Raw genomic sequence first — 13,206 nt, forward strand, 5'->3', positions numbered from 1 at the left:
TTAGAAATTAGAAGAGTATAAAATCCATAATTTCAACACCTTAACAACCACAATGGTTTGATGGCAATCCTGATAGCCTAATAGTCTGATAGCTATGTGCGATTTTGAATAATTTAATCAAAATATATAAAATGTATCCCAGTTTTTATTTAATATATTATAAGCATTTTTTAATTTTCTGCATTATCTTTATAAATATCAATTTAGATCACTGCCAAATAGGTATGTTTTGGTTTCCTGTAACATTCCTTGACATCGTGTGTTTCTGCTTCTTCACTATTACAGGTGAGATTGCTGTAGGGACCTGCAAATACAGATTTCTCCATGTTCAAGATTATTTTTTTTGTCACCTTCCTTCGAATGCTTATGACATCATAAAATGTATTTCTCACTCTTGAGAACTTGTCTAAGCAACGGCTTCCAGGCGTTCCAGGTGGAGGCCAAATGTATTTATTGTTCTCTCTGCTTAAAAGGCTCTTCATCTAAATCATAGCCAGGCCAGCTGCTGCTTGTCATTATGGAACTTGGCTCAGATGTCACTTCCTCAGAAACTTCTTCTCTGACCACTTCTTATAGGTTGAATTATGACACTACACCTCTCCCCCAATATGTTGAAATCCTAATCTCCAGTACCTTTGAATATAACTTTATTTGGAAATAAGATCTTTGTAAAAGTAGTCATGTTAAAATGAGCTCTTTAGGTTTGGCCCTAACAATGACTGGCGTCCTTATATGACAAGAGAAAAGGGAATTTTGGCACAGAGGCGTGCAGAGGAAAGAGAGCCATGTGAAGACAGAGGCAGAGGTTGGAGTTATACTGTCACAGAATACCCTAGACAGGGAATGCCTAAGGCTGCCAGAAGTTGGAAGAGGCAAGGAAGAATCTTCCCCTAGAGGCTGTAGAGGGAGCATAGCCCTACCAACATCCAGCTTAGGACTTCTAGCTTGCAGACCTGTGAGAGAATAAATTTTTATTGTTTTAGAACACTCAGTTTTTAGTTTTTTGTGATAGTAGCTCTAGGAAACGAATACACCCTTCTTGAAATAGCATCCACAACCTCCTTGCCCCATCAAGTTGGTGGATACCTGCCTTGGAATTGAGAGCAATGTTATTTTTGAAGTGGTAACTGTGGGTATCTGAAAGGTGGATTCTGAAAACTTTTTTTCAGTGCAGGGCACTGTAGATGTTGGTGCCTTAGATCAAGGAGCCAAAGGTGGCAAAAATAGGTATGAAATTACATCCAAGGAAAACAGTGGAAGAGCACTTTCTTATCTCTTACCTACTGGATCTATGTCCAAAAATGCAAATGATTCAGATTGACACAGAGACTCGTCTCTGTTGATGTACTTGATTTTGCTTTTAGTGTGATAGAATGAGTACTAATCAGGGTTGTTTCCCTGCTGATCCCATTCTCACTCAATTCCTTAATTTCTAGCCCGAGAACCTCCTTGGAGTCTGTGCTCTCACAGACACAACTGAATTGCCCTCTGTAGAAATAGGAACGAACAGAGGTAGACATCAAACTTCAAAGAAGATTCTGGCCTAAGATTGAGACAAACATATTGGTGCATTCTTTAAGCAAAGCTTCCTACCTCTGAAGAAGATGTGATCTATAGAAGGAGAAGTAATAAAAGGATGGGACTACTGTGAATAGCCTATCCCTTCCCCTCCTCACCAAGAGTTTAGATGTTTCAAAATTAATACTAGAAAACTGCACAGAAGTTTGGGTACACAATTATTCTTGAGAATTTCTAACCATCAATGGTCAAGGTATATTTGTCCAGTTGGAAGTGACACTTGTTTCTGCCCAGACTTTTCCCAGTTTTCTATCTGACTCATTCTGGTATAATCCCCTTTCTTGCACTTGCTGAATTGAAAATGGTATGAAGAAAAAGCCTTGTTGTTGGCCAAAGGCAGAGTATACAGGATCTCTTTGATATTACCCATTGCATTAGAACATCAGCAGAAACCACTGTTGACATCATATTAGCTTTACCATATATTTCTTTGATAAGATCTATAAAACAATAAGTGTCAATTATCATCTAAATAGTAATATCTGGCTCATAGTATGTCCCTTGTAAGTATTTTTCAGATGCATGAATTGTTAAGTCTATGGTCCTTATGTTTATGGGGTTTGTTATAATCTTGCGTGTTCTAAAAATGGGGATTGATTTTGCGCTGATGCGATCCCACTTAGGAACTTATTACATGTTGTAACATATGGTTCGAATTTAAAATACAACTTCCCAGGTCAAAGAGAGTGACTGAGGACTATTATAAAGACAGCTGGGCAGCCAAGAGTGAGCCTGTGGTTTTTCAGTTCTATAGTTTTCTTTGGTGAGCCAAATGCGAGAAACTGGGTGTGTTCTTACAAGCCATTCTCTATGGAGAAGCTAAAGTCACACTTAAAAAATATATGTCAGATCATGTCCCTCCCATGATTAAAACCCCCAATGGTTTTTCGCCTCACATGAAATAGAACCAATGTCCTTACCAGGTTCTAGAAGCATATATGATCTGTCTCCTGCCTAATTTTCCATTCTCATCTCTGACCTCTTTCTTTTTCTACATCAGCCACACAAGCCTTCCTTCTTTTTCTTGAACCAAAAGTTCATTCTTGCCTTACAGCTCTTGTATCTGCTGTTTTTCTATATGCCACTGGGGTGATGTTGGAATCTTTTAAGCAAGGAAATAACATGATTTGTTTGAACAGATAAAGGAATTTGCAGTGACTGGTGGTGGCTGGGAGTGGTAGAGAGGCATTACCTTTCTTGCCCTTGTATGTGATACCTTTTCATTTAAAATGCCCTAAAGTCATCTTTTACTAAACCAACCACTCCAAAGTCACTTGGGTTTTATGTCCAGGGACATCGTCCCGGGAACATTGTACTTAGGACCTGATCAAGGGCTTTCTGGTGACTATTTGAGGAGGCTTGGCTCATTGACATTTTGAATGACATTTCAAAAACCGTGACTCAAAACATGCCAGTGCTGAAGCAGTTTTCCTCAGGGACGGTTCTCCTTCCAAAATCTGTGTCGTATCAAGATACCCCTCCAGGTAGATGTGCTAACATTTAAAGACTCGATAGAGAAGGAGGAGATTTGAGGATTCACGGAACCAAGTACTTAGGGGATCACACTATTGAAGTGCATTTAAGTTTATTTCTATTCAACAGCTAATTCAATGTTATTAAGCATAGGATTTGACAAGAATAGTTCAAACAAGCTATGCCTAATGAAAAAATGAAAGATTTCACCATTTAACTGGGAATATTAAACTGTTATGACTCTGGTTATGGATCAGAAACAGCTCTTCATAGTGATGACTGTAGAAGGCTTTGTATTTAATTGGTCATTCCTCAGCTGTCAGAGGTAGCGTTATGTGGAGTCAGATCTGGTACTCTAAACTAACTCTAAACCATGATTTCAGGTATCGAGAAGGACCTTCACTTGCTGACCCAGCAAAATACTTTGCTTGCCTGCTCAGTGGTTCAGAAAATTATTTTAACAGCAAACAGATTTATGATAGACCCATACAATGAAATTCTGTACATTGAGAATGATCTAGATTTATATTTAATGGCATGAAAATATACCTAAGATATATTATCAACTGAAAATCAAAAATACAAGTTCATATAGTTTTATAAAATATTTTATAAAAGTAATAGATAAGCATCTATTTTTCTAACTTTATGAGATATAATTGACTTACAATATTGTGCAATTTTAAGGTGTGATGATTTGATATTGTGTATATATTGCAAAATGTGATGCTTTGATATGCATATATGTTACAGAATGTTTACCACAATAAGGTTAGTTAATACATCCTTCACCTCACACAATTATCATTTTGTTGTTATTGTTATGGCAAGAACATTAAAGCTGTCTTCTCTTAGCCGCTTTCAGATGTATGATACAATTTTGTTATCTATAGTCACCATGCCATACCTTAGATCCCCTGAACGTATTCATCTTATAACTAACTGAAAGTCTGTACCCTTTGAACAGCATCTTCTCATCTCCTCCATGCCTCAGCTGCTAGGAACTATCTATCGTTCTACTCTCTGCTTCTGTGAGTTTGATGTTTTTAGATTCTACATATAAGTGAATTCGCAGTATTCGTCTTTCTCTGTCTGACTTTTTCACTTAGCATAGTGCCTTCAAGGTCTAGTTATATATTTTTGAAAATATACAAAGGAAATAAGCTTGACTATTATATACCTGAATGATAGCAGGGGTAATTTCTGGCTTGTAAGGTTACCTGTGCTTCCTTGCAAGGGGAAGTCCTGGGCAGTAATGCATAGAGATGGACATCTCTTAAGGTAGTCATTTTCACATCCAAATTTTATCAGGGTGAAATGCTAATATGTAAGCCAGATGAGAGTGGAACTGCTGTCACTGAAGTGGATGCAAGCAGATCTTATTGTACACCTCCACCCTCCATTCCCTTGCAGTAGTTCCCAGGCACCTCCTGGGGACAATGGGATTTAGGAAACACAGTTTAGATACCACTCCCTGTGGAAGGGGGCAGTGAGCCAGCTCTGGAGTTTGGTCTTATAACAATTAACTTAATGAAAAATCCAACTAGCTTGGACTTCATTCCTTTATGTATGCTGTGGTCACAAAAGTATGCTGGGGTCACAAAATATTAAAGGCTAAAGAATCTTTTTATGGACTAAGACTTAGTATCCTTGAGTTCCTTAGGTGCCATTAAACTTTAGTGTTAGAGTGGACAGATTTCAAGAGACTTCTGATAGCAAACTCAACAGGATATTGCGTAGCTATCATGCACATGTACAAATCGTGTCATTCAGAGCTGGCGCATGATTATTCATCACCAGTGGGTTAGAGGGGACCTTGTTTGAGCTTTTGAGAAACTACATGGAAAAGATTTTTACTTGTGTAGCTTCTGGTATGGTGGCTGCTGAGTTGTTTTCCAAGATCATAGAGATTTCCAAGAATATACTTGCAGGGACAGAAGATGGTTGGTGGCCTCAACACACTGGGTGTCACTCCCAACTTAAACAGATGAGTTATGTTTCCCTTGTATATATTGCTACACCAGTTAAGGTTTCATTTGAAAAAAAAAGTCTGCTGTAGAAAGGACAAGTTTGAAAACTACTGCTCAACATATCAATCGGTGTGCTAAAATTATAAGTGTTTTGCCAGTAGGTCAAGTGCTTATTTCTGTAAGCTCAAAATTAATAAACTTGAAACAGAAATATTTTTGCCTATGAGAAGGAAAGGAAAAATTTTATGAATTAACATTTTGCCTTGGTTGTGATCATTTATTTGCTACAGTGAACTAAGATAAAATTATGTCTATTTAAAAAAATAAGCATTTTAAAAATAAATTGTAGAAAGCTTGAAAAATGTCAATATGCATAATGACAAATATAATTTATCCACATTCTCAAGCCAGAGAAAACTACCATAAACATTACAGCACATTTTCTTTAAATCTCTTTTCTATACTCTTATGTATGTGCTTACATATTTGGCGTGGTAGTGTATGCAAAGTTTTATTTTTTATTCCTTTTGTTTCACATTATATTGTGAGCCTTTCCCCTGTCATTAAAAGTTCCATTATGTGGATGAATCGTAATTTATTTTACTACTATGTTCCTTTAGGATATTTCGGTTGTTTTAAATTTTTACTCATAAATAATGCAGGGTACCTCTTTGTAAATGAATATTTAATAGTATGTTATATTTTCTATCAGAGAGGCCTGGAAATATGATTACTGAGTAACGAGTAGGAAGGATTATCTTTAAAGCTACACATACACACTGTTCAACTTCAAGCCAGTGTATCCACACATGCAGTGTGGGTGGTTACTATTACTGCTCCGTCCTCAGCAGTGCACATTAGCATTGTTTTTTTTTGGGAGTGCAGGCAAGTGACCCATCCATCCATTTAAGAAATATTTGTTAAGCACTTGATATGTTCCAAACCCTGTTCCAAAAAAAATGGTAAGTATATTAGGGATAAGACAAAGCTCTTGCTCTCATTGAACTTGTAGCAGGAAGACTGACAAACAAATGCATAAATATATAATTTACTTCATTATATGATTGCAATAAACTGCTATTACAATAAGCATTGGCAGAGTGGGGTTGGTGGTTGTGGTGAAATCTGCCACCAATTACCTTTGAGGCCCCTTTCAGACTCTTGGGCAAGATGTTATTCATTTGGGCCACTTCATTTTATAGAGAAATACATTTGTTCATTGTTTTCTTTTACACGATGCCTTTAGGATTTGCAGTCCTTTATCGTAGGTACTCAAATCAGGCTTTTTAATTCTTTTGTCATTTCAATTATTGTAATAATTTATATGCCACAAGCGCTTTTTGTTTTCAGGAATACAAAAAGATTCAGTATGGAGAGTCATAATTACTTGAGATTTTTGCATGCTTCTTTGTTTTTGTTGTTTTTTGTTGTCTCTGTTTTTGTTGTTTCCTATCAGTAGAGCTAAGGAATAGTAAAAGAGCAATAGCATCTTCATGCCAAATTTAGTGCTTACATTGTGTGGTTAGAGGAGAAAAATGAGAGTTCTGAAAAACGATAGTTCTGAAAATGAGAGTTCTGAAAATAAGTGCTTCAAATATTCAGAGTATATATTTCACTTGACGGATATAATTAAATATCTTTCTCTTGCACTTGATAGTGATGAGAGATACTCTTAGGGATGTTAGCGGTGTGTCACTAGTTTCTGCAGGTGCTCTTGTGTAAGGCAGAGAGACATACAAAGAGTTCTGGTGTGTAGAGGAGCATTTACTGTGGAGCCAGGCTGCCAGGTGTAAATCATGGATCCACCTGAACAGCTCTGTGACCTCGGGCAAGTTACTCCATCTTTTTGGGCCTTAGATTGTCCCCATTCTATCGATTGTGAGGATGAAGTGAGTTAATATATGTAAAGTTCTTAGAACTGTGCCTGACTCATAAAAAAAGGCTCAATAAATTTTAGATGTTGTTGTTGTTATTATTTTATATGGATTTAGCACTGTATCTCTGAGAACTTCTCCCAGACCCTTGATCCAGAACTATGTATTAGGGTCACTTTCTTACTCAGTTTTTCAACTAAGCACATTCATATAGTTTATACACTAGTACTACTCTCAAATTTCCCAGATCCGATTTGTGTTTTCTCTTTTCTCTCTTAGAATCGTCACTTAATGTCTTTTGTTGTCTGGCTATAACAGTCTCCTCCTTCTCTTTCCTGAGACAGGTACCTGTTACACTCAAACACTCACAATTTCTACTTTCCCCAGCTCTCCTAGTTCAGTACTCCTTTGACAGCTGTGGCAACAGTGTCAACAAGTGGCCTCACTCAATATGCAAGTGAGATCTCCTGAGATGATTTCTTATGACTGGTACATCTCACAGGATTATATTTTGTGCACCCTACCAACATTAACATCTTTTACCAGTTCTCTAATTATCCAGTGATTGGAAACATTTTAAAATATGCATTCATATTTAGGTTAATGAATTTTGGACATTATGGGGAAAATCTCCCCCATCTCACACTCATGGATAAATTTCCTAGTTGTTTCTTATTTTCCCTTGCTCTCTCCTCACACAAATTCCATGCTGGGGAATTCTCCGTGGACATGTGGGCAGGTATAGTTGGCCCATTGACTAGTGATTTTCACCTTGACTACACACTGAAATTATCTTTAAAAGTTTAGAAAATACTGTTTTTGGGTTCCCAGCCCCAAAGATTCTGATTTTACTGGTCTGGGGCAGTGGTTATCAAGGTATAGTTTTCTACATTTTAACAAGTCTTCTGGTTGATTCTGATGTATGCTAAAATTTAAGAACCACTGTTCTAATATGCAGCTCTTGTTGAGAACCACTGTAATGGCTTCCTCTGGATGATGTAATCATAAGAAGTATCAGCTTTTAAAAATTAGTCAAGCTGTTAAGACAAGCGTTCTGTATAAACAGAAGTAAAATTTTCATTCATTCATAAGTTCCTGCTTGTGGACATATGGTAGGTTGAGTTACCAAGTTGTCTCTGAATGAAGTTCAGCTTTCAGTTTTCTAATACAAGACAGCTTTATGATTGATCCCTTATGTCTTCTTCTGGAAAATTGTATATTATTGATAAAGTTTTGGCATGGGATATTGAGTTAGGCCTATTCTTTCATTTCACTGAGTTCTTAATTAAGCCAGTTTATATGAAAGACTTGACAGACAAGACTTGGAGTTAAATGTATTGATTTGCATATTGATTTTCTTTGAATCTTGTGGTTGCCACTGAATATCACACCCGAGGAGAATCTGCTTTGTTTTGATAAGAAAGGTAGTTTATTGCTTAGGCTATTAAATTGCAAGATAACATAAAGGTCATCAACCATTTTCTTTTATGGCTGTTGGAGGAAAGGTCCAGATTAAAGTTAAAGTGACTAGCTTGAATGTTGACAGGATGTTTTTATTTATCCTGGATTTACAGTTCTGTTTACCTTTAAAACATTCTCAGATAATTCTATAGCAGCGGTTCTCTGCTTTAACATACTTAGAATCCCCTGGAAGGGTTGTCAAACCCAGATCCCTAGGTCCCACCCCAGAGTTTCTGATTCAGTAGGTTAAGAATGGGACCTGAGAGTTTGCATCTAACAAGTTCCCACGTGACATGGCTGCTCCTGGTGGTAGTAGTGGGGGACACACTTTGAGAACTACTGTTCTAAAGCATTTTATATTGTATTTCATAGTACATTATTATATAGGGCATAGCTGAGGGAAAATAATGGTAAGAACAATCTTTACAAAGATTACCCAGAAATGTGTTTTATCATAGGAAGTAGTAATATGCTAGAATAGTTCCAAAACATTTACTCTAAGTACAAATTTCATACTCTCCTGATTCCATTTGTTGCTATGGGGCCCCATAGTAATATTAAACAGCTATCCATCTCAGAGGTTTGTGAAGCGTTTTTGACTTCACCATGTCCACTCATGTAATGGGAATATTCTCTGCAATGTTGAAAGCCTAATTCAGAGGATATATATTTCTGGAAAATGATGTTAATGCAGCACTGAGTTCAGTCTCCTCCGAGTTCATATCCCACAAGGATTATTATCAATTAGTGCCTAGCTAAGTCTATTTTCTGGATCCTTGGCATCTGCAGCTAGAGAACCCAAAACTAGGTTGTAAAAATTTTCATTGCAGCTGAGTGCTTGCAGCTTCTGAATGTCCAAGTATACAATTACAAACCCATGTATCACCTAACATGCAGCATTTGCACATAAAAATTCTAAGTTATATAACTCCTTTAAGAGAGAGAAAAGATTCCTATATCCTGTATCCCAACTGCAAAGAACCTACAAAATAGTGCGCTACCTAAAGGAAGTGCACAGTGCCTCCAGATCCACTAAGAGCCTATTTTAGAGAAGGCAAATATGTATCATAAACATGCCTCTAATAAGCCTTAGTTAAGGGAATACAGAGCTTAGAGTAAAGGCATCTAGCAGAGATAGGTTTTTATATTTGCTTGTTGAGAGACAATTCTCTGTGGGTCTCTCACATTTCTGCATATTTCTATATGTCTATGTCTTGCACTTAACTGTTTCAGACTAACTTTTCAAGGATATTGGTACAGTGAACAGCTTTGGAATACAGAGATAGTTTCCCCCTCTGCAGCAAAGGGTAGGCATTTATATTGCCTGTTACAAAATTTAGTTCTCTAAGCTCAGCACTCATCTCCTAAAATGCAACTCACCCCATGGGCAGGTGTCACCTGCCCCTTTCTACATCGCCGTTGGAATTGGGGAAATGGTACAAAAATGCTGACACTCTAGCTAGTGCTATAATAAACTGTCCTTTGTCCAGTGACCTTAGAGTCCTGTATATTCTACCGGCATCCACAGAACTGTGGCAGGTTAATTTGTTAACTTGCAAGTAGGGAAAATATCAGACCCTTCACAGTTCTTGACACAGAGTATCCAGCACAGTTCCATCCTTTGTTACATGCTCTCTTGGAGCTGTATTCTTTCCTTTCCGAACACTTATTTTTGTAATTGTACATTCTGTACCCTCATAGTATGAGTATTTGACTTATATTTATCTTCTCCACTAGACTTCCTGAAACAAGAGCTGTGCACTTTGTTTTAATTTATTTTGTTCACTTTTGAAATTCAAGTGCCCCACATAGAGCCTGGCACATGGTCAGAGCCTAACAAAATTTAGCGAATAAATGAAAGAATTGAGCATTCTTTGGTTAGCTCTTATTGCCAGTTGGATTCCCTGAAAGAGACTCTGAGATAAGCATCCAGGATTTTATTAGGATCAACACCTGTGGAAGGGAGGAGACGAAAGCAGGGCTGGGCAAAAGGACTCATTCTCAGCAAACTCCCACCCAATCCTATTGGGAGCTGCCTTCGGTGTTGTCCTGAGTTGAGGCAACTTCAAGGGGCAGGACCTTTATACCCTCTCATTGACCATCTGTGGAATGTGTGCTTTCCTGGGTGTGGGGTGAGACCATGGACGAGGCCGTTTTCACTGGAGACATTTTCAAAGAAGGCTGATCATTGAGAGTCATCTTCCAGTAATATTCCAGCAGCTGGGGGAATAATTGCTTCATCACTGAAGAGAGATCCGGGAGGCATATCTCACAGTCTACCATAGCCCCCTCACTATGCTTATGTTCTGGATACAAGAGTAAATGTAGGGATGGTCTTTCTCTTACTGTTGCTCTGTAGTATTATGAGCTGTTCTAGGGTGGGTATGGTATCTTATTCATTTTTGCAACCTCTTGTTGAAGAAGCTCACTCTTTTTCCCATGGAGTTTTAAATGGTACATACGTGCTAAAATTCTTCTTGGATGTTTATGTAATAATCTGCTATTAAGAACCACGTGATTGGAGTTCTTTGAGTCCACTCTCCTATGGAAGAGAGTTTCTGGCATAAAGGGAGGAGGACTTGAATATTCCTTTCTTCTCCTTCGCACGAGCTCTATGCTCCAAGTGCCTTGTAACCGTAGAGAATATCTGACTCCTTCATACATTTAAACTCTTGCATGTGCTGTTTCCTTGGACCGGAATGCCAATGTCTTTGTCTTGCTGCCTGCACTCTCCTTTCAATCTGCTTCTAAGCGTGCTTTGGGACCCAGCTCAATCGTTTCGTCTTTTACAAAACAGTTTGTGAATTTCTCTCCTGACTCTCCCCTCAGGCTTGTTTGTGCTCTCGGTTTTTTGTAGAGACTTCCCTTAAGCACTTTTCACTCTGCTGTCATTTCTTTACATGTCTCTCTCTATTATGGGACTGAGAGCTTCTTATGGGCAGAGACTATGTTGTATTTGTGTATCCCCAGACCTTATCGCAAGACCTAGCATCAGTGGTGTGTGAGAGCTGGCTCATAATGACTCATGAGTGCCAAATGTTAAAGGAATTTTGTAAGTAGATTGTTAAATACAGCAATTACTTAAAATTCAATTACATAAAACTATAATTAAATAAGTTATATCAAAAGACAAAGAAAATAAATACTAAAAACTCACCGTTTTCTAATTGTTTTTCTGCCTTTTGCTATTATCCATACTCTAGAAGTTATTTACATCTATGTTGTCTGTAGTGGGAAATACCTATATAGTGATGGGCACTGAGCATTTCTTCCCAACTCTATGCTCAGTGACATCACACTGGTAGCTTGAAATTGGCCACGGTGGAGGAATTTAATGCTACAAACCAGGGCTGTCTCAACTAGAACTGATGGTTGAACATTTGTATGCTCAGCACTGCCTGGCACAAGGTGGTACTCAAAAAATGTCAGATGAACTTTGGGGAAAGAGATTTTGGAAAACTTCACTTAGGATGGCATGAGACTGGCAGCTATGGAAGCCCAGATGGAGATTTGAGGAAGCCCTTGTGGACCTGGGACAGTTAAAGATCGATCCTACGGGGACGAGGACATTGTTGTCATTTTGCTTACTGTTCCCAGACTACTTGCAATAAATGTGTGGGGCTCAGCATGTTTTAAAACACACTCTTCTGGGGTTGTTCCTTTATATTCAGTTTCTTAGTTCAAGAAGCTGGTGATAACTGCAGTGGAATATTAACTGAGAGGAAGAGAGATTGACTTTTTTCCCTATTTACTTTTAGCTGAAACCTCAAGACACAGGCTCTGAGCGACTGCATACTATTTTAATTGCAAATATAATTTATTTTGATCGCCATATGGCTATATCATGATATATGTTTACTTTTACTAAACTGTTGTGTGTGATAATTCTTTGGTGACAGATGTGGGTTAGTGGTGCTGCCATTTAAGTTGCTGAAGGGGCATGTTTTCTTAAGGCAGAGATCAAGGATTGCATCTGTAGGGACAAGTAAACTGAGGAATAGGAGCAATTATTTGTGATTCTGCCCAAAATGTCAGGGTCTGAGGAGGAGGGACTGGTGCATGAGGCTGAAGTTCCGGCTGAGTCTCTGTTTCATTTAAAGACATGATGCTCCTTCAACTTCCTCTATATTGGGCCAAAGGAGACAGTTTATTTTATTTTTAAAATGAAAAGCTTTTTATTTTCTTATTATAACATAAATTTTTACTCCTGTAAAATAAAATAAAGACAATACAGAAAGGAATAAAGAAGAAAGTAAAAAATACATTACCTGATACCCTAACATTGAAATAACTCTTTAAACATTTTGGTATTTATCTTTACAGATTTAAATATAACCTTGGTCTTACTAATCAAAAAGATTGGATTGAAAGTTATTATTCACAATTTAAACTTAACAGTAAATTTTCTTGCAGTATCTACATATAAAACAACATTTTAATATTGTTTCCTAACACACTAGCCCCATGGAGGTTTAATATTGTTTCCTAACACACTAGACCCATGGAGTGGTCTCTAACTCCACTGAAATTTATAGTTTGTAATATCTAAAAGACTTAAAAGCTAATATGAAACTATTACTACCTTTGATTTCATTGGAAATTATGAGGGCAGATTGAAGAAGAAAATGTGGGGCCCATTGGCTCTTGAATGTCACAGAATTCTTCTGAGAGATTTCTCTCAGAGGATAAGGACCTTGGAAATGTGGATGGGGTTTTATTTTTGGCTCATTCATTCAACAAACATCTGTACTGACTCTGTCAGACACTGGTGTCCCAGAGATGAATAAGATGCAGCTATTGCCCACAGTAGTGGACATAACCGTGTAAACAAATTATGATAGGATATGATA

The sequence above is a fragment of the Pteropus alecto genome, unplaced genomic scaffold (genome assembly GCF_000325575.1).
Source record: "Pteropus alecto unplaced genomic scaffold, ASM32557v1 scaffold75, whole genome shotgun sequence".
Classification (NCBI taxonomy): domain Eukaryota; kingdom Metazoa; phylum Chordata; class Mammalia; order Chiroptera; family Pteropodidae; genus Pteropus; species Pteropus alecto.